The sequence below is a fragment of the Suncus etruscus genome, chromosome 4 (genome assembly GCF_024139225.1).
Source record: "Suncus etruscus isolate mSunEtr1 chromosome 4, mSunEtr1.pri.cur, whole genome shotgun sequence".
In the NCBI taxonomy this organism is placed as follows: domain Eukaryota; kingdom Metazoa; phylum Chordata; class Mammalia; order Eulipotyphla; family Soricidae; genus Suncus; species Suncus etruscus.
Window position 1 is genome coordinate 26,618,076 of NC_064851.1, and position 21,815 is coordinate 26,639,890.

Consider the following 21,815-nt stretch of genomic DNA (forward strand, 5'->3'; position numbering starts at 1 on the left):
AAACATAAGGGAAAGTATAGTATTAAGATAATGAAAAATACTGTCTATTTCTTAGTTTAGACTATCTGGCTTCTAGATGTAATTTGGCTTCATTTTGTTCTGAGACTGTAGGCAAGTCTCTAAAATTCCTCCCTAACTCATTATTTCAACATTTTAATGTATTAACAACCCTTCTTTGGTGAACTCATCTCATAATTAGACCCAAATGTGATAATGAAAAAATGCAACTTGAATGTTTATGTGTACAATTTTAAGGAAATGTAAATGCAATTAAGAATAAAAATAAGAAATACTAAAGTGGGGCCAGATCTGTCTAGTGCCAAATAAAATATAAAGTCTTAACAGCTTCCTATTCTCTTTTGTTTATGCTGCTCCTACATCTAACATGCCCTAAACAAACTTACTTACTTTGTACTTGCCAGGTGTACATTTGCAGCTGACAGATGTTTGTCAAGAAGTCTATACTATCCTGCTATTTTATTCTTTCAGCTATTTTACTCCTGGGTGCACTTTCGTAAACCCTTTGCATTCTACTAACTAAATTATTTTACCTAGGTGCATATCCATCCTTAGGGAATTTTTTATTTTTTTGGCTAGAGAAGCAAATTTTTACACTGAGAGATTTTACAGTGGTTAGATCATTTGCCTAGAACCTGATGGACTCAAGAGTAATCCCCAGCACCCCATGTGGCCACTCAGAGCACAGAGACAGGAGTTAGCCTTTAGCACTGCTAGGTATGAACCCACTACCCCCCCCAAAAAAAAATAATTAAGCATTTATTTATGTAAATAACACACAATAAGATAGAAAATAGTAGCTATGTTATTTACTTAATCTATTTTGAAATTTATTTTTGAATGATTGAACATTTTATTCAGTAAAAATAAGTAGTATATATCCCAAGAACACAATTACACTAATTTAAAAATATACATGCACAGCTACATGCAATTCAGTGCTATTTATAATTGCCAAGATCTAGAAACAAACCATATTCCCAATAAAAGATGAGAGTTAATAAGGAAACTGTGGTGTATTTACAATGGAATATAATAGACCTACGAAGAGAAAGCTTACATATTACTACAATAAAATAAAACTATGGAGTATATGCTAAGTAAAATAAACTGGAATAAAAATTGAAGACTAAACTATCTCCTTTGTATATGTGATATGAAGGACAGGAAAAAGGATTACACCCTTGTGGAATGAAAACAAATCCATAGGTTCAGAGGAAGAATGAAAGTAAGAGGTGGATAATGCCCAAAAAGTGTCCTATGAAATATGGTAAAAATATATTGGCACATTGGTGGTAAAAGTAGTAAGGTAACAGTTTAAGGTAACCTTAAAACTTATATTCATACTAATTTATACCAATATTAATTAACTTAAAACTTAATAAGATAAAAAATGTCAACCGAACATCAACTTATTGGCATTTTATTCACAATTATAAAATACTAGTAAATTACTGTCATCTTCAAATTGTTTCAGAAAGAAATTATTAAGTCTAGCTACTGTTTCTCTAATAAAACCCCTCCATTTTCCTCTGTGTACTTCATTTGGAACAAGATGTTTTATGCTCATCATTTATGTTTTTGTTCCAGTCCTGTACTTTTTCAAGAGGTTCTGGTTAAATTCAGAGGCAATAATATATCAAAATTAAAATATGATGCTTATTCTACTTATAGAGCTATGATCGTTTCTAAAATGTCTCAGCCAATAAAGGTAGTATGTATGTATGTATATATATAAATTGAAGATATCTAGTATTTCCCTTTCTTTTAAAATGAATCATGTTAATACATCTTACATATACAAATAAACATATATATGTAATTATTCTGGAATAATTACCTTACCTTACACCTCTAAACACATTGACTTGGGGATTTTATTTTTAGGTTTTCAATTTTATTATTCAAATATTGATTTACCATTTGTTTATAATGCTACATTAATTTTGGCAGTACATATGTGTTAGAGATTTACCTCATATGCCACCAAAGTTCTAACAACATTCACATTATCAAATAATACCCTATACTTTTAGCATTTTTGTCGTTCAATATTATGGCTATCATTCATTCCATATAGTTTAGAATTCTTTTCACTGCTATGTATTATTGTATTTTATACAATCACCTTAAGTTCAAGCAGTGTTGGTTCTATCTTTGTTGATGGAAATGTCAAGATTTTAGTTGATATTTTTAATAGTTGAGTAATATCCCTTTAATATATATATAATACATATATATGGTATGTATCTATGATGTATAGGGATAATGGAAAATTCTAAATATTCCAACAATGAGTATTTTAAAACACTAATTCTCTATATTGTCTAATGTTGTAATAATATTTTCCACATTATCCGCATGAAATGTGACAACTATCCAAAAAAAGATGAAAAAAATCCAGGATAACATTAAATTAAAGTATCTCAACTAAAATTTATATATAAAAATAGGATTATATAAAAGAAGGGCAAATAATAGACCATCTTATACAGAAAAACTCAATTGCTTAATTTTATTTCTAGTCAATTTTATTAAAGAGCCCTAGTAATTCATGGAAAACAAAATTATATACATACATAATTCAACAAAATAATATAATTAAAATAATTATCATTTATGGGACACATACTTCCTTCTAGGTATTAAAAGATATTTTTTATATAAAACTGCCATAAAAGTTCCATTCATCAAGTTTAGGAGGTATTTATATTTCACAGTTTTAAACTGGAAACTATATCTGGAATTTTTAAGGTCTCTACAAATTCAACTTAGTTAATTTCAAAGCCTAAAGTAAAAACTATATGAAAATTTTTATAACCAGTTACTCATTTTGCCTATCAAATTATAAAATGAATGCCTTTTAAGTGATATTGTATTTTCTGTAATGCAATATAAGGAGCAGTCTCATAAACTGTTGTTGTATTTGTGCATCAGCACATTTCTAGAAACAATATTAAATGCCTCATAATACTGATCTAGTATTTTTTCTTCCAGAATTCCATTGCAAGTCAAAATCTGATATGAAAAATTATTCAAAATGATAGATATGACAATATATCTGGAAGTAATAAAAATGGGAGATAGACTAAAAATACAGAACTAAGTAAATAAATGATAAATGTTTTGAAAATGAGAATCCATGAAATACTAAGTGACATCATCATAAACATTTAATAATAAGTGAATGTCAGTTTGATATTTAGTAAAATTCTTTAAAAATACTCAAACTGTTTGCAGGTTTTAACATCCTGTTTACAGAACTGAAAAGAATAGGAATGGAGGCATAGAACAACTGTATAAACAAAACATTCTAGTTATGTGTACTTTCCATAAACATTAAAGGAGAGCTATGGGAAACTACTAGAATCATTTGCTATCTTCATAAAGGGTAACATTTGGCTATATTCTTCTAATTGCTTGATATCTTTGGTTTATAGTTTGCTATTGTACCAACATTTCTACTTCTGTATGTGTCAAAAATACATATATAAACATAAAAATAAATAAAGTGTCAGTAATAGGCTGTTAGCATTTTGCATTTATAATTAAGCATGAATTATTTAAATTTACCAAAAATTATTGCCTATTAAAATTATCAGATAATCCTTTATGCTAACAAATTCTTTAATATTTTTCCACCAAAAACATTATTTTAAGCTCCTTAACCACAAGTAAGAAGGAAAATAAATTACAATATGGATATAATATCCCACCCTGAACACAGAATTAGAGAAAACTAAATATTTATCTTACATCTAAAACAAGAGTTCCTATTCATTTTAAATGAACTCAATCCAAAATGGAGTCTCGTCTTATTTACCAAGTTTCAACGTTTATCAGATATTCTTTCATAAGGCCATAAAGAGTTTATCTTGTAAATATACCCTCTAACTCTGCCCATATCCTGCATGTGACAAATAATTGATAATATTGTACCGCGATCCATTTGTTTGCACAAGCCAACCGCTTTTTTTAATATATATTTTTTATTTAAACACCTTAATTACATACATGACTGTGTTGTTTGGGTTTCAGTCATGTAAAGAACACCACCCATCACCAGTGCAACATTCCCATAACCAATGTCCCAAATCTCCCTCCTCCCCGCCCAACTCCCCGTCTGTACTCTAGACAGGCTTTCCTTCATACATTCTCATTATTAGGATAGTTCAAAATGTAGTTATTTCTCTAACTAAACTCATCCCTGTTTGTGGTACGCTTCATGAGGTGAGCTGTAACTTCCAGCCCTTCTGTCTTTTGTGTCTGAAAATTATTATTGCAAGAATGTCTTTTATTTTTCCTAAAACCCATAGATGAATGAGACCATTCTGCGTCTCTCTCTCTCTCTCTCTTTCTCTCTCTCTCTCTCTCTCTCTCTCTCTCTCTCTCTCTCTCTCTCTCTCTCTCTCTCTCTGACTTATTTCACTCAGCATAATAGATTCCATGTACACCCATGTATAGGAAAATTTCATGACTTCATGTCTCCTGACAGCTGCATATTTCATTGTGTATATGTACCACAGTTTCTTTAGCCATTCATCTGTTGAAGGGTATCTTGGTTGTTTCCAGAGTCTTGCTATGGTAAATAGTGCTGCAATGAATATAGGTGTAAGGAAGGGGTTTTTGTATTGTATTTTTATGTTCCTAGGGTATATTCCTAGGAGTAGTATAGCTGGGTTGTATGGGAGCTCAATTTCTAGTTTTTGGAGGATTCTCCATATGGACAAGCCAATCTCTTGATGTCAGCTAATAATCTAAAGTAATCACTTGCCATGGGTTGCTGAGTCTTTGTGTATCTTTGTGTATCTCACCCACCTTGTTTATGTATAAATACAAATTCTCTACTAGTGTGCAAAGAATCACTAAACTTTGGCCATCTACTCTCTAGAAGGGTGAAACTATCTGTTTAACCTGTTATTTGACCTGCACAATTAGTTATCCTGTTTAATTATTAGAATATCAGCATTAAGAGATTATGCTCTATTGCATCATGATTCTTTTCTTTATAAAATAATAATAATGCTATTAATCAATAATCATACTCTTTACAGAACAAATTATGTGACATTCAAAAACTTTTTTTTAAACAAAGACCTCTCCAGCAGTCAGAGATCTTCAAGTTTCTATATATAACTTTCATATTTTATCTTACAATTCATTTTACATTCCTGAAATTTATTCTTCTCCTTTTGAAAGCTGACATTGACTTATAATTAATTATGTCCAGGCTTATAGACTGGTTGAACTTAGGGGAACTTTTGGCCTTCTCCTGATTCTAATTGTCACTGCTAGAAGAGAGATGACTTTAGATTAATGAGGAGAACTCTGAGCTGCAAACCAAACTTAGGTTTTTATCCCTTTGTGTGTGCCAACAGAAACATTTAAAAATAAAAGATTTGAGACTAACGGGAGGTTATAGAAACAAAGCCAAAATATTTAGGGAAATCACGGTTAGCCATAAGAAAGCATTTCCATAAAATATCAGAGAAGGGAAAGGTGGAAGTTAATCAGTGAGAATTAGAACTATATCACTAAGTTCACTTATAAAAGTTTACCTATAACACACATACACACAACTTAAAAACATTGCTGTCTAAACAAGAGCTTGTGGGAAACAGCTGTTGTTAAAATCCAGACAGATGAGGGGATTCAAATGGGAGAGTGGCAATTTTAATTGCTGGGAACCCTAAGGGCAAACTATCGTCAGCAATATGAACTAGATGCTGTGGGACAAAGAGAACAACTTTTGCATGCCTAGGCCATCTGCACGGCACTGATCTTGCCAGAAACAAGAAAATCTGCAACATACATAGCAAAAAATAAAAAATAAAAGTACTAGTAGGACCTCAGCTCTTCTGTGCTCTTCTCAGCCAACTCTTCTCACATGCAACAGCTTCCAGAAAGTCTGAGTGCCAAAGCAAATAAAAAGAGTGGATATCAAATATTCAATCTATGTTCCTAAGTATGCTCTTGAGCAGGAATGCCTTTAATCATAATACCAAAGCTCATTTTAAGCTCATTTTAGTCTCTCTCTCTCTCTCTCTCTCTCTCTCTCTCTCTCTCTCTCTCTCTCTCTCTGTTCCAAAGTTCTTGTATTTGTTTCTAATGCTGATAAAAAACTGTCACAAAGCATTGGCTTAAAATAAGATACATTTATTATCATATAGTTTTGTAAAATCTAAAAACACCACTAATTTCCAAATACAATTTCATAGTGGAGATAATATTTTTTGGAGATTAAGAATATTTTCTTAAATTTCTGTTGTTACTAGAGACCACAAATATTTTTTGTTGTTGTTGCAAGGACCAGGTCTACATCAGATCAGCTAGTCCTTCTTTCTTATTGTGACTCTCCAGCTATATCATCATAAAGATTTGTTTATATTTGGCCTAATTATATTGTACAAAATAATATTCTCATTTTAAGATCTTTAAACCAATTTTTCTTCTCTATAAGATAACATAATGTTTGGTTTAAATGATTCAGATTGTGGCCAGCTCTGTTCTTTGGACTGTGTATGATAGGATGAAGGGAGAGACAATTATTCTATGCACCATAATTCTTTGTTAGTAGTATTTTGTATGTGTAACTATAGACATGAAGGAGAAATTTAGTTTTAAGAACATTAGAAAAAAATCAGGATTTAAAATGAGCATAAAAAATATCTGAGGAGAATTCAATATACCTATAATAATTATGTACACACAATAGGTGTCCTTGGGAAAAGCAAATGCTCGTGGAACTTTTTTAAGTGGTATGGATATTTCAAATCTCTCTCCATTTATGAAATTTTATAGTCAGACCTGTCAATTTAAAACCTTTGTGGGTCCTCCTTTGCAATAAAAACTATAGGTCATGCAACAATGAATAGTTAAGTATTCTTTTTTTTTTTTCCGGGGGATCGAACCACGGTCCTTGACACCTTACCTCTAGTGCCACCTCGCCGGCCCCAATAGAGTTATTTTTAAAGTCAATTTAGTTAATTTTTTTTAATGCATAATTTTTTTTATTTAAAACCTTGATTACATACATGATTGTGTTTGGGTTTCAGTCATAAAAGGAACACCACCCATCACCAGTGCAACATTCCCATCACCCAAGTCCCAAATCTCCCTCCTCCCCACCCAACCCCCGCCTGTACCCTAAACAGGCTCTACATTTCCCTCATACATTCTCAATATTAGGGCAGTTCAAAATGTAGTTATTTCTCTAACTAAACTCATCACTCTTTGTGGTGAGCTTCCTGCGGTGAGCTGGAACTTCCAGCTCTTTTCTCTTTTGTGTCTGAAAATTATTATTACAAGGGTGTCTTTCATTTTTCTTAAAACCCATAGATGAGTGAGACCATTCTGCGTTTTTCTCTCTCTCTCTCTGACTTATTTCACTCAGCATAATAGATTCCATGTACATCCATGTATAGGAAAATTTCATGACTTCATCTCTCCTGACAGCTGCGTAATATTCCATTGTGTATATGTACCACAGTTTCTTTAGCCATTCGTCTGTTGAAGGGCATCTTGGTTGTTTCCAGAGTCTTGCTATGGTAAATAGAGCTGCAATGAATATAGGTGTAAGGAAGGGGTTTTTGTATTGTATTTTTGTGTTCCTAGGGTATATTCCTAGGAGTGGTATAGCTGGATCGTATGGGAGCTCGATTTCCAGTTTTTGGAGGAATCTCCATATCGCTTTCCATAAAGGTTGAACTAGACAGCATTCCCACCAGCAGTGGATAAGAGTTCCTTTCTCTTCACATCCCCGCCAACACTGTTTATTCTCATTCTTTGTGATGTGTGCCATTCTCTGGGGTGTGAGGTGGTATCTCATCGTTGTTTTGATTTGCATTTCCCTGATGATTAGTGATGTGGAACATTTTTTCATGTGTCTTTTGGCCATGTGTATTTCTTAAACACCTCGAATAGCTAAAGCAATCATTGGGAAAAAGAATATGGGAGGAATTACTTTTCCCAACTTTAAACTGTACTACAAAGCAACAGTTATCAAAACAGCATGGTATTGGAATAAGGATAGGTCCTCAGATCAGTGGAATAGGCTTGAATACTCAGAAAATGTTCCCCAGAGATACAACCATCTAATTTTTGATAAAGGAGCAGGAAATCCTAAATGGAGCAGGGAAAGCCTCTTCAACAAGTGGTGTTGGCACAATTGGATAGCCACTTGCAAAAAATTAAACTTAGACCCCCAGCTAACATCATGTACAAAGGTAAAATCCAAATGGATTAAAGACCTCGATATCAGCCCCAAAACCATAAGATATATAGAACAGCACATAGGCAAAACACTCCAGGACATTACAGGCATCTTCAAGGAGGAAACTGCACTCTCCAAGCAAGTGAAAGCAGAGATTAACAGATGGGAATATATTAAGCTGAGAAGCTTCTGCACCTCAAAGGAAATAGTGCCCAGGATACAAGAGCCACCCACTGAGTGGGAGAAACTATTCACCCAATACCCATCAGATAAGGGGCTAATCTCCAAAATATACAAGGCACTGACAGAACTTTACAAGAAAAAAACATCTAACCCCATCAAAAAATGGGGAGAAGAAATGAACAGACACTTTGACAAAGAAGTTAAGTATTCTTTTAAAAGTAAAGCCAGATTTCAGTCAGAGGAACTGAGGAAGGGGAGTGAAAGAAGAAGATAGAAGTAAGGAATAAATGCTCAAGAGAAAGTGCTGACTTCTCCAAAGACAGAGAGATAGTTTTGGTACACAACCCAGCATGAAAGTAGGAAAGTACACATCTCAAGAGAGGACATATGATATATGATCAGACACCATGTACCGAGACAAAATATGTAACTGAAAAGGTCAGTACTGTTAAATGTATACCTTGTAAACTCCTCAAGACAAAATGGTGGCAATATATCGCAGTTTTGTAAAAGACAAACACAGAATTAAACATTTAGGACTATACTTAATTTTATTCAAGAACTCAATATAATATGTAACAAGTGTTATAAATTAGGACAAACCTGCAAAAAACTAAGAAGCCCTTATCTGCTCTTTGCTAATCTTTAGTCCCACCACCTACCTGTATACAGAACAAATTATTTCTCATTCACATTTTCTATCTTTGCCTTGAGTCATTCTCTCACTTAGAATTCTATAGTTATTAAATTTAAGTGCATATTTCAATTCTCAACTTCTCTGAGGAAGTTTAACCTTCAACTTCTCCAAGTGACATTAATCCTTCTCCAGAAATCAGCTAATAATAAGTGATACAATATTTTTTCATGTATTCACTGTCTAGTGTAGCACAATATTGACATCCTTAGTCAATCTTTGAAAACAAATAAAACTATATTTAAGTATTTGTCTCTTTGGGGGGCAGGGGCACATCTGGTCTGTTTGGGGTCATTCTTGACAATACTTAAAAAACTCATAAGATGCTGGGTTTGAAACTAAGCATACAATTCAAGCCATTGAACTGTTTCCAGACCAAGGTGTAGGTCTAGTTCTTTTTTCTGATATTGCTTATGTGCAAACCAAAATCAAGCCAAGAGCCTCACACATTCAAGGAAAGTACCCTACCATGAGCCAAATTCCCTGCTTGTGTCACTTATTAAATGCATTTATTGGAGTGATAATAGCATACTGAAATGGATTTGATCTCCAACACCCTTAATAGTCCCCTTCAGTGTCACCAGAAGTGATCCCTGACCAGAGAATAATGAGTAAGCCCTGAGCAATCTCAGGTGTGAGAAAAAAGCAAATTAAATGAATAAGTAAATAAATTAAACATTAAGTACATATAAAAATGTAACCAAATTCCTCTGGTCTCAAAACAGAGATTTAAAAATCTCCATGTCTAGAAGCATAATCTGCTCTGAAATTGGGCCCCAGAATTCTAACCTAAGAGTATATAAAGGTGTTAATGAGGCAGATTTTGGATATTTTCATTTAAATAAGAACCCTAGGAGCCGGAGTAGTAGCACAATAGTAGGCTGTTTGTCTTGCATGTGGCTAGGATAGATATGGGTTCTATTCCCTGGCATCAAATATATGGTCCCCCGAGCCAGGAGCGATTTATGAGCAGAGAGCCATGAGTAACCCCTGAGAGCCACTGGGTGTGGCACCACCAAAAAATATTAAAAAAAATAAAACCTAAAATATATTGATTCAGGAATTAGAATAATACATTGTAACAATAAACCAAATTGTAATTCCATAAGCTAAATGTATTTTTATAGATCCATCACATCCTTAAAATTGCAAAAATAGCTGGCCAGTGTGATTGATAGCACATTAGGCAGGAGGACATTTGCCTTGCAAAGGCCAACTAGTGTTTGATCCCTGGCATTTAATATGTCATTAGAGCCTCCCAGGAGTGATTTCTGAGCACAGAGCCAGGAGTAATCTGGCTGATTTCTGTGAGCAGCTCTGTGTGGCCCAAATCCCCCAAATGTAAAAATATAATCCTTAGTAAATGATCTGACAAAATTGGAATATACCACTTATATAAGGGGGAGAAGGTGATAAAGGGGAGATTGACAAAAAGCACAGTGAGGTCTTTAGTACCATCTGGAAGAAGTATTCCTATTATTCCTAATAGTTCCTCTCTTTTACCATATACCAAGAAGGTTATTGTAGGGTGTTACATATTTCTTAACATAAATGTCTTCAAAATGAGTTTGCTAAAATATATGCATTTAAAATAGAAATTAAAAAATTTAAAGCTAAAATTAACTTAGTCAAAATATCTTATTCTAGCTAAGTTTATTTGATTTCAAATGTGTTATAGATTTATTCTGTACATTTTATCATTGGACAAAGTTTCAGAATACTTGATTTTATTTCCTTATTATAATTTTGAATTTTTCTAGCTTCCTAAATAAAGTTATGTATAGTTTTTAGCCAAGATATGTTAACACCTAATTTAGAACTCTAAGGAATTTACTTTTGAGACAAAGGGTATAATTTAAGTATAACTATTTTAAATGATTTTTATTTTAAAAGATTCTTGTAAGTCATTAATATCCTATTCATATATTGCATTGATTAACATTATTAATGTGGTATAGTTACACACCAGGGCACACATGCTGCTGGGTATGTTTCATTTGGTTATGTTGATTTTAAGTTTCACATTAATATGTGCATATCTTATTGTAGTCCTTAGTTGTTCTCTTTTTTTGTTTTGTTTTGGTTTGTTTTAGGGACACACCCTGCTGTCCTCAGGGCTTACTCATGGCTCTACACTCAATGATGATTCCTTGTGGGTTTCAGAAACTACTTGGAGCTGGGGAAAGAACCCATGGCAACTTCATGCCAAGTAAGGGACCTACTCATTGCTTTATCTCATCAGCCACTTTATTATTCTCTTATTTCTCCTTTCATAATTAAGTACCCAATCAATATTTCTATAATTGCCATCTAGATACTCTTTTTTTCTGTATGTATGTGACCTATTTTTACATATAAAACCATTTACTTAGTATACAGGTGCTGAGGAGCTAACCTGGGTCATCAACATGTAAGCAAATGCTCTATTCACTGAACTAAGGTCCCAGGACAAGATTTAAAAAGACAGATTAGGGGGAAAAAACCTTAAGGATTACTTAGGATTACTATAGATATGGAAAAGATAAGCATCATAGTCTATATAATTAATGACTTGCCAAAACTATGAAGATAAAGGATCAATTGGTGGCTTTCTGTGGATGGGAGAGAAGAGGTAGGAAATGGAGAGGGGATGAAATAACTAGATGTCTTGATGGAGTTGTTTTATGATCAATACTGTTTACCTAAATGCTATTAGAAATTTTGAGTAACTTGATGTTTACACTGAATTCTGAATAAAATAAAATTGCATTGTACAAGGCAGAAAATATTATAAAATATTAAAAGTAAATAAAGTTTTTAATTATGTTAATAGTGAATTGCAAAAATTAAATCCCCAGATGTGTTATTATATATTAGTTATAAACAAAATAGCCACTTTACCTAGGCTAAGACTATGTATAGCCAGATTTATAGTGAGGTATTTATATATATATTTTATAACTTTTATTTTTAAACATTATGTCTGAACTCATGTAATAAATTTTATTTATATTGGTTTTCCGCTTTTAGAATTAATACTTAATTCTGGTATGGAGTAACTGGTTCATATTCATAGGTGAAAAGAAAAATTTTCCCTACAAATATTTCTAAGATAATTAATGTTCTTGAATTATAGCTACTAGAATGAAACTAAAATATTTCTGTTTAAAATAAATCATATTGGTTTATTATCTGTCAGATCTTAACTTGAATACAATTTTCTACTAAACATTTATTTTCACCATAATCTTTTCTCAGATGTCACATTCAGCTACTTCTGATTATCTATGAAAAATGTCCCTCTTTTATTGCTGCATAGTACTTTATATATCCCTCAATATCACAGATGTTATATATTTTTATTCAATTGTCCATTTTCTGACTGGTTTTAATATTAAGTGAATATTTCCCAATTTTGATGAGTATATTTTTTCAATTCTCATTCTTTTAATACACCAAGAGCATGTTACTACAATAGAAATTAGAACATTATTTCTTAACCCTTTCACATACACATATTTAAATAATCATAAAATCTTTTTAATCCCTTTAAGATTTCCAAAATAGGGCAGAGAGTTATTACAGTGGTTGGGGCACTTGTCTTGCACGTGGCCAAGCCAGGTTTGTTCTACAGTATTGCATAAGATTCACCTGGCAGCTCCAGGAGTCATCCCTGAGCCCAGAACCATGAGTAATTTATAAGCACTAGAGGGTGTAGCCTACCTGTTACAAAATAAACAAAAGCAAAAAAGAAATCCAAATATTTTCTTTTCTAGTTTTATTATGTGATTCCCTTTTTATTCTCATTACTGCAATTCTATAGTATTTTTCTATGTTAAGTTATGATGTGCTAAATTATTCTTTATGCCAACTTTCTTACATATATCTTTATGTCACTTATTTGTTCACTTCCATGAATCATTACAATTTCAAGTCTGATTATATAACTTTTTTAAATAATTTTTATTGTGACCAAAAGTGAATAACAAATCTTTCACAGTAATATTTAAGGTACATAGTGGCCATCAATTAGGGCCATTCCCACCACCAGTGTTGTCCTCCTTCCACCCCTTTTCCCAGCATGTGTCTGATATCTCCCTCCTTTGCCCCCAGGAGTGTTAGTGTAACTGTTCCCCTCTGTGTATAGCTTGTTGTAGATAGGGTATCAATTCTGTTGTTGTTGACTTTGGGTTTGGTATTTAAGTCCGATCATTTTTTATTTTCAACTCAATGTTCATATGGCTGTTTGGTGCTTTTATGACTCTTAAACTCTCACTTACATTGTGCTCATGGATTACTCTTGGCAGTCTTGGGGACCATATGTGATGCCTGGGATTGAACCTGGGTCCGTGCAAGGCAAACACTGTAGCTGCTATGCTATAACTCCAGCCCCAAACACCTACATTGTATTAACTTGCCTGAGAACATTAAGATGAGAAAATAACAAAATGTTTATAATCATCATGATTGTAAGTCTATTTTTGTACCATCATGTGTAAAGTATTAAGACTTTTGTAACTGGGGGCCAAACAATAGCATAGCTGTAAGGTGTTTGCCTTGCACGCAGCCAATCCAGAATGGACTTGGTTTGATCCCCTGAGTCCCATATGGTTCCCTGAGCCAGAAGCAATTTCTGAGTGTCACAGGGTAAGATCCAAAAAGCAAACAAAACAAAAACAGAAACAAAACAAAAAAAAAAAAACCTGTATCTCTTTAATCAACAGTATACAATACCAGTACTCCAGGTTTTTGAAAATTATCGACGAGCAAATTAAGAAAGCAATGGCAAAAGCTCAATTAATAATTGAGATAAAACTATTTTGCTAACTTTATCCTTGTACTAAGATAAATTATACTTGTGATATACTTGGTGGAGTAAAGATACATAAATTGGATTGCATTAAATTGAGATATTAATTCATCTCAAAGGAAATGATGGCCAGGATACAAGACAGTCCACAGATTGGGAGAAATTACCCATTAATCATATAATAATGTATTAATATCAACGACATATAAAGAACTGGTGGAACTTTATGACAAAAAATTTAACTCCATTAAAAAATGGATAAATATATAAACAGTCTTTTTCAAAGAATAAATACAAATGAATAAAAAGTACATGAAACCATAAATGATGACACAATTGAAATTAGGTCATTCAAACTATAGTAAAGTAAATAAAAACTTTTTTCTTTATTTATTTGACCATTTAACTTTTAAGAATAATCACATACAAAATTGAAACATAGCACTCATAATGTTGTTGAATTTAAATTATTTTAGATTACAAAATAGTGCCATTTTTAAAAAATAATATGGAAGGATTTGGATACGAACCAGTGTTGTCCAAGAATTATTCCTGGCTCCGTATGCAGGGTTCACTTTTGGTAGAACTGAGGGAACCTTATGTAGTGCAAGATGTTCAACAAGTATCACCCGAGTATAAGCTAAGTATGATATCTCATGACCTATATTTCCAGCCCAATAAGATTTTTAAATAACTTATGTTTGGGGAACAGAACAATAGAACATTGTTTTAGAGCATTTGTTCTGCATGTGGCCAATTTGGATTAGATACCCAGTACAGTAATCTCCATAAATCAGCCAGCAGAAATTCTTGACTACAGAGCCAGGAGTAAACCCTAAGTATTACAGAATATAATCTCTCACCTCCAAAAAAAAAAAAAAAAACGCTTTTAGAAAACTAGTCATCACTTTTGTTTGTAATATTAACCACCATTGTCTCTTGTTCCCCTATAAAATGACTTTCATACATGTCCTTATCATATGCAACACCAACGACTCTGTCTAGATTTAATTACCAGTGACTACCTAATCTTGGCTGGGTATAAACCAAGTGCCTTGTGCATAATACTATCTTTTTGACTGATTACAAGGTCTTTTGATTTTCTGTTTTTATATTTTAGTTTAATGAGTAGTTACTGACAAACTAAGGCATTTTAATGTGGTCATTTATTTTTCAGTAAAATTTTTATTGGCTTCTTATAACAATTAATTTTGTTAATAAATTTGAGGAGTATTTATCTGGGAGGAAATTAAGTGTAAGTATAATTAAATGTTTGAATATGGCCAATATCAGAAATGTGCTAAAGAATACAATATAAGGATAAAGCTCTCATATTTTATTCAATCATTTGTTTCACTGTTCAGTTTTTTACAGTAGTAGAAAATACATGTAAATATTCAAGTATGTTCTGTTTTAGACAATTGCATTAAAATGACTTATGAATATAGGTGCTTAAAGGGGACATCACATTTCTTCATTTTATTACATTCTTATGTTTTTTTTCTCAACAAAAGCAATTTTTATATTATACTTACATGGTACTTTCCATTTCTCCTCAATGTTTATTCAAATTAGAAGTCTGCTTAAATCTCAGTTGAATCAGTATATAAAATTTGAAAGTAAAAATTGAATATTTTCTTGTCAATGTCTGCATAATTTAGTAAGAAACTCTCAAATGCTCTTAAATCTTTTTATATCTACTTTTAAAAGATGACTTATCTTCAGCACAATCTCCTTGAAGATAATTTTTTTCTAAAATGTGTTAAGTAGTAGATATTGTTATGCTAACACATTCATTCATATAATTCTCAACAAATATGAACTCAGGATCTATTATTTAAACTCTGAATGGTTCATCATAGCGTCTCTCTACAGAGTGCTCATACTTTAATTTAGTAAATTGATAAAAAGGAGGAACTATTAGGCAGTAGCTATAAATTACTAATATTATATTCTCATTTCATTTTGTTTTATTCAATTACTAAAAATTTATATTATTTTTATTTTATAACTTTTATATTAAAAGCATACAATTTTAGGGCCTGGAGCTGTGGCACAGTGGAAAGGCACGTGTCTTACATGTGGATGACCTAGAACAGACCAAGGTTCGATCCCCAGGTGTCCCATATGATCCCCTAAGCCAGGAACAATTTCTGAGCGCAGAGCCAGGAATAACCCCTGAGCATCACTGTATCCCAAAAACCAAAAAAAAAAAAAAAAAAAAAAAAAAAAAAAGCATACAATTTTATTAAAATTTATTTCTAAAAATATGTTAGTTTTATAGCTCAGACCTGAAACAACTGTCAGAATGTATTTTAGTCTCCATGATCTTATTTATAGCAATATTTCTTAAGTAGTGGTTAGTCTATTGAGAGTGAAACAAAATAAACCCTGGATTTTGAAGGCTGAAAAGCTGAGTTCACACCAGAGCTCTTCTACTAAAAATATTTGAGTCTTGGAGGTTATTTGAGCAAAATTGTCTCACTAAAATAAAACTTTTTTGTGTAAAGTTACTTTGTTTTTTTTTCTTTTATTTCCCATTTTTTTTGTCCCCCAATTCACAATACAGATCAAGCAAAGGGCCTGGGTTGAGGTATATATGGGGTGCATTTACTGTACCTCCTCTTTCTATATAGTCAATGTAAAGAACACAGCCTGTGGTAAGAATTGTGAGGCCTTATCTTTTCTTTTCTTTTTTTTTTTTTTGATTTATACACACACACACACACACACACACACACACATAAAAAATCCTTCACCAGTGCAACATTCCCATGACCAATATCCCAAATATAAAGAAAGAAAATAAGAAAGTTACTTTGTTATTTATAATATTATTTATATTAGCTATAGAAACATACAAAAATGGAATAGTCTATAAAGCAAAGTTTTTTTTCAAAAGTTGAAAAAAATAACCATGTAACATAACTTGCAGAATTCTAGGAACGTAATCAAACTTCAAAACTTATACTTATGACTTCACATTAGTTCAAAACTTTCCTAAATAAGTTTGTTACCTAATATATTTTCTCTGGTTTAGTAGTATTCCTGTGGATGGGCCGGAGCGGTGGCCTTGGAGCAGTAAGGCATCTGTCTTGCTGGCGCTCACCTAGGACAGACCACGGTTTGGTCCCCCAGTAACTCTTATAATTCCCCCAAACCAGGAGCGATTTCTGAGCACATAGCCAGGAGTAACCCCTGAGCATCACTGGGTGTAACCCCCCCCAAAAAAAACAAAAAATAAAGAAAAATAGTATTTGTGTGGTATTATTAAAACATATCACTTTGAACTTATTTAAAGACTAGAAGTTATTCTGCTTTTTGACTCTTTCACTATTTATATTATTTTAAAATATTCTTGTAGAGAGAAGCATAGGTATCATCCCAGTAGTGCTGGGGAGTATCTCAGGATCTGTGTGCATGAGTTATTCATAGAAGTGTTCTGGAGAATTTGCTTTGGTGGGGATTGAGTTATTTGTGTCTGCTACATACTATTCAAGTGCCTTAACTTCTATGTAATATCCCCATCCCAATTCAATCAATATTTGACTACATAATTGATAACATCACTAAATGTATTCTTATAAATACATTCATATTATAACATATATTATTATATTATATAGGTTGCTTGGTGTTTGTTTGTTTGTTTTTTTGTTTTTGATTGGGAAAGATTTGCCATACCTGGTAGTGCTCAGATTATACTCATGGCTCTGCATTTGGGATCACATCTGGTGATGTCTAGTATATCATATGGGATTAAAGGGATTAAATCCATGTTATCCAATTGCAAGAAAAACACCCTACCTGTAGTACTATCACTTTTGCCCCTTATAATATGTTTTAATCAAGCAATAAAATTATTAGGCATATATTTAAAGTTAGTGTAAAATTATGACTTTTAAAAATTAAATTAACTTAAATTTTCAACCACACTTTAGCTCTTGGGATCCTCAAAATATTTCTGAGCATGATATGTAGAAAATGAGAACATAACATTGAAAATATATAAGGGTGATAGCTATTTATCAAAATAGTACAATTCTGAAAAACAAAAACAAAGGAAATGCCTCAAGCTTTGATTATAATCAAACAATAACCTCTAAAGATTAAAGGCTTAGTAAAATGGAATGATTTTTATTTGAACTTAGGTGTGTGTGTTTATAAATATATAATAAAAGAAAGATGTCTAGTCATTATGATTTTCATATTTTAAATAATAACTTCTTACTTTGATCTTAATGCTAACATGTCTCGGTAATATTTTCTCAAATACATATTTCAAAAGGATGCTTTCTAGTCATTTTCCAGCATCAAACATTAACATCAATGTCTAAAAAAACTGATAATTTTTTAATTCATTAAGAAAAAAGAAACCCATAAAAATTTGTATGCATTAAAACTGCATAAATAGTAATACAGTAATATTAGCTCTAATTCTAACATGAGTTTCTAAGAACAAACCATATGTTATGTTCATAGATGTATTTAATTCACATAAATGATTCTCACTTATGTAAGAAGATTTATAAATTATAATTTTATATTACAAATAGAGTGCTGATCAGAATAAAAATAAATTCTAGGAATATGAATAATTTGCAATAACTTTAGTATTCCAGTGTGAGCTAGCAACAAACAACCAGTGTGCCATGTGCCCTTTATATCTAAAAGGCCACCTGCCAGCTCATTCCCATTCCCCCTCAATGGGTTATCAGATGAATATAAATTAGTACAGTTAGGAAATTTTCAATAAGAGCTGCATTTCCTACTCCATTGTGAAATGGGTCAGATGGCAGCATTGGCTTTGATACTGCCATTCAAATCCAAAGTCATGAAGTGCATCTTGGAAATCATCGTCCCCTAAATGATTATCATACATGGGCTAGGCAGCATGACAGTGATTGAGTGTCAATTAGTCTAGTCCAAAAGCAACGAGTCCAAATTGTTAGGGACTTTTAAAACAAAACATGTGTTCCCAATTCCCTTTAATACCCAATTGGCAGCATGTCAGTGGCATAATCTGCTCAGGGTAAGCAGTTAATATGTCTTTCTCAAAGGTAACAAGCAGATGTGAAGAGTTGGTCAAGAAGGAAAGCATATTGTATTGGGTTGCTTTGGTTAGCTCAAATTATTATCTTAATAGGACTGGAAATATATGCTGAAAGGTATTTTGTTGCCTGTAAAACCTGTCAATTTGAAAATAATGAGATAACAAGATTATTCTTAAAATGTTATATCCTATTTTATCAACTTTTATAAGTTTTTTATTTAAATATATAGCTATATAAAATTATCAGTTCTATATTCTTATACATTTCTTGAGAGAATATTTTTTTCTTTTTAGATTACTTATCTTAAACTATATAATAACTTTTTAAAATTATGTAATAAGAATTGATAGAAACCATGGATGCAATTAAAACTACAAACTTCTTAACAGTTTTGTTTCTAAAGTACTAGTGCTACTCAAATAGACCAACCTCAAATTAAAAGTACAGAAAAAAAATGTGTTGGCAGAATAGGAACAAATAATAATTTTGCTGCTCTGTTTCTAAGAATATAAATTATGGTTTAGAGATATTCATTTGTATAAAATGAATGTCTTTAAAGTAGGAGGTTGCCCTTAAGCACTGCTTGGAGCAACTCCTAAATTGCTAAGCACCAAGTCTGGAGTAACCTAACCTTTGAGCATCACTGAATATAAGCCAGAAACCAAATAAAGCAGAGTTTAGGATACAAATACAAATTAATTTTACAATTATTACTCCAGCCTTGATATTTTACATTCATCTATATATTATAAAGAAATGAATGTAAAAAAGCACAGAGAATAATTTAAGGCATTTTATATATATGATTGCTACAAGAAGTCTAAAATTTAAAAATGCCTTAAAGTGAATAAAATATGCAATATGTTAGAGGGTTAAATATACAGTATGGTTAATAAGTCATTTGCCTTATATTAGACTGACTAAAATTTAGTTACATATACTCCATATGTATCCCTTTGTCCTGCCAGATGATTTCATAATGCAGAGGTAAATACATTGTATTATATTGTTTTATATTCACATAAAAAGAATAGTCAAACATTATTACCTGGGTATGTTAGCTTCAGCCACTTTTAAAAATAAACAATATTGTTGAATCATGAAAGCTGATATAAACTCAACAACCACATTTATGCAACATTATGAATGGAAAAATTTGGCTACTTCTAGCCATTCAAGGTAATTTGTATAAATACCAATATAGAAAGAAAATATAAATTAGAAAATATATAAAGTTATTTATTTAAGACAAAGGATAGCCAGCGGCAATGACAATTATCCCTTAAAGAATTTAGATATGTATGGGGCCAGAGAGGTGGCACAGCAGTAGGACCTTTGCCTTGCACGTGGCTGACCTAGGACGGACCACAGTTCCATCCTCCAGCATCCCATATCCCCATATCCCCAAATCCAAGAGATATTTCTGTGCTCATACCCAGAAATAACTTCGGAGCATCACTGGGTGTGGCCCAAAAACCAAAAAAAAAAAAGAGAGAGACAGAGAGAGAGACAGAGAGAGAGTGAGAGAGAGAATTTAGATATGTAGATATGTTACACAATTTCTCAACATATGAAAAAAACTCAGGTTACTAGCAACTTAGATAGGAAGTTCAATTAGAACATACTAGTCCTGCAGAGCTTCAAAAGCAGACACTAGAATTTAGGGAGGGAAATTCATGTTTCAAGAAGGCAATGAACATTGTACTAGAGAAAACAGAGTTTATTGAGGAAAAAGCAGAAGAAATATGAGATGTAGTTTCTAAGTCTTTGGTAGAGGTCTGGAATATTCTAAGCAAATGGTTTAATATAACCAAATTAACAAATTTAGTTGTTTATTACCAATTTATTTTTTTCTAGTTGATAGTTGTTTACTAACAATAAAAGAGGTGTCAGAGAGATATGGTAAGGTAAGATTCTTGCCTTGCATAAAACTGACTCCAGTTCTACTGCCAGATTACATGTGATCCCAAGAAACATAAGAATATGTCCTGAACCTGGACCAAGCCTTGAACAGTTCTGAATGTTTCCCAAACCATAAATAAATAACAAAAAATATACATAAAAATAACAACATAACATGAAAATGTCATCCACAGTATGAAATATTTATTTTTAGTAACCCAAGTGATAGAACCATAGGTACAGTGTTTGTCCCTTACATACTCAGATCTAGATTTGATACCCTGATACATGATATAGTCTCTGAAGCCAATCAGAGTAATTCCTGATTGTCTACAATCAGTAGTAATAGTGGTAGTAATAGTTTAGTATCTCCAGGTATGACACCAAAAGATCAAAAAAGTACTCAAAGAACCCTAGATACTCTTAAGATTTACATTTACAATCTGATGTTAAAGAAACTAATACAATATACTCTACTGTATACTAACTGTAACAAAACTAAATACAAATATTCCTTTAAGAAATTTACAGATACTGTAGTGAAGATGATAGTATAATATAGGGCACTTGGTTAGCCAAAGTTTAATACCTGACACCACGTATGTTTTTCCTGGTCCTACCAAGAGTTATTCCTAAATACCCGTGCACCAAACTAAATAACAAATTAACAGACACAGGAATCTAAGTAGATTCCTGAACAAACTACAAAAATGAGAAAATAGAAATCCTAGAACTAAAATTTTAAAATTAGCCCAAGATTTAATGAAAATAGTTTCCAAGTAAACTATAGTTAATTAAGAAAAATGCAGCAAACAGGAAGGCATATCATTAGCAATAATTCATTTTTTTAAAAAAAAAGTAAGGCTTTAGAACAGAGATTCAAGCATTCATGAATGAATATAAATTGATATGTCTCTAAATGGAGTCCAGAAAGAGGACACCTCTCCAACACTCCCCAAATTA

The 21,815-nt window shown here is 32.1% G+C and overlaps 1 non-coding gene across 1 annotated transcript; it reads right to left on the minus strand.

The window, feature by feature from the left end:
- Window positions 1-16,440: 16,440 nt before the first annotated feature.
- LOC126007910 (small nucleolar RNA SNORA51) lies at window positions 16,441-16,573 on the minus strand. Its single transcript, XR_007495382.1, has one exon. It is a non-coding gene; the product is annotated as a small nucleolar RNA SNORA51 (small nucleolar RNA).
- Window positions 16,574-21,815: the final 5,242 nt, after the last annotated feature.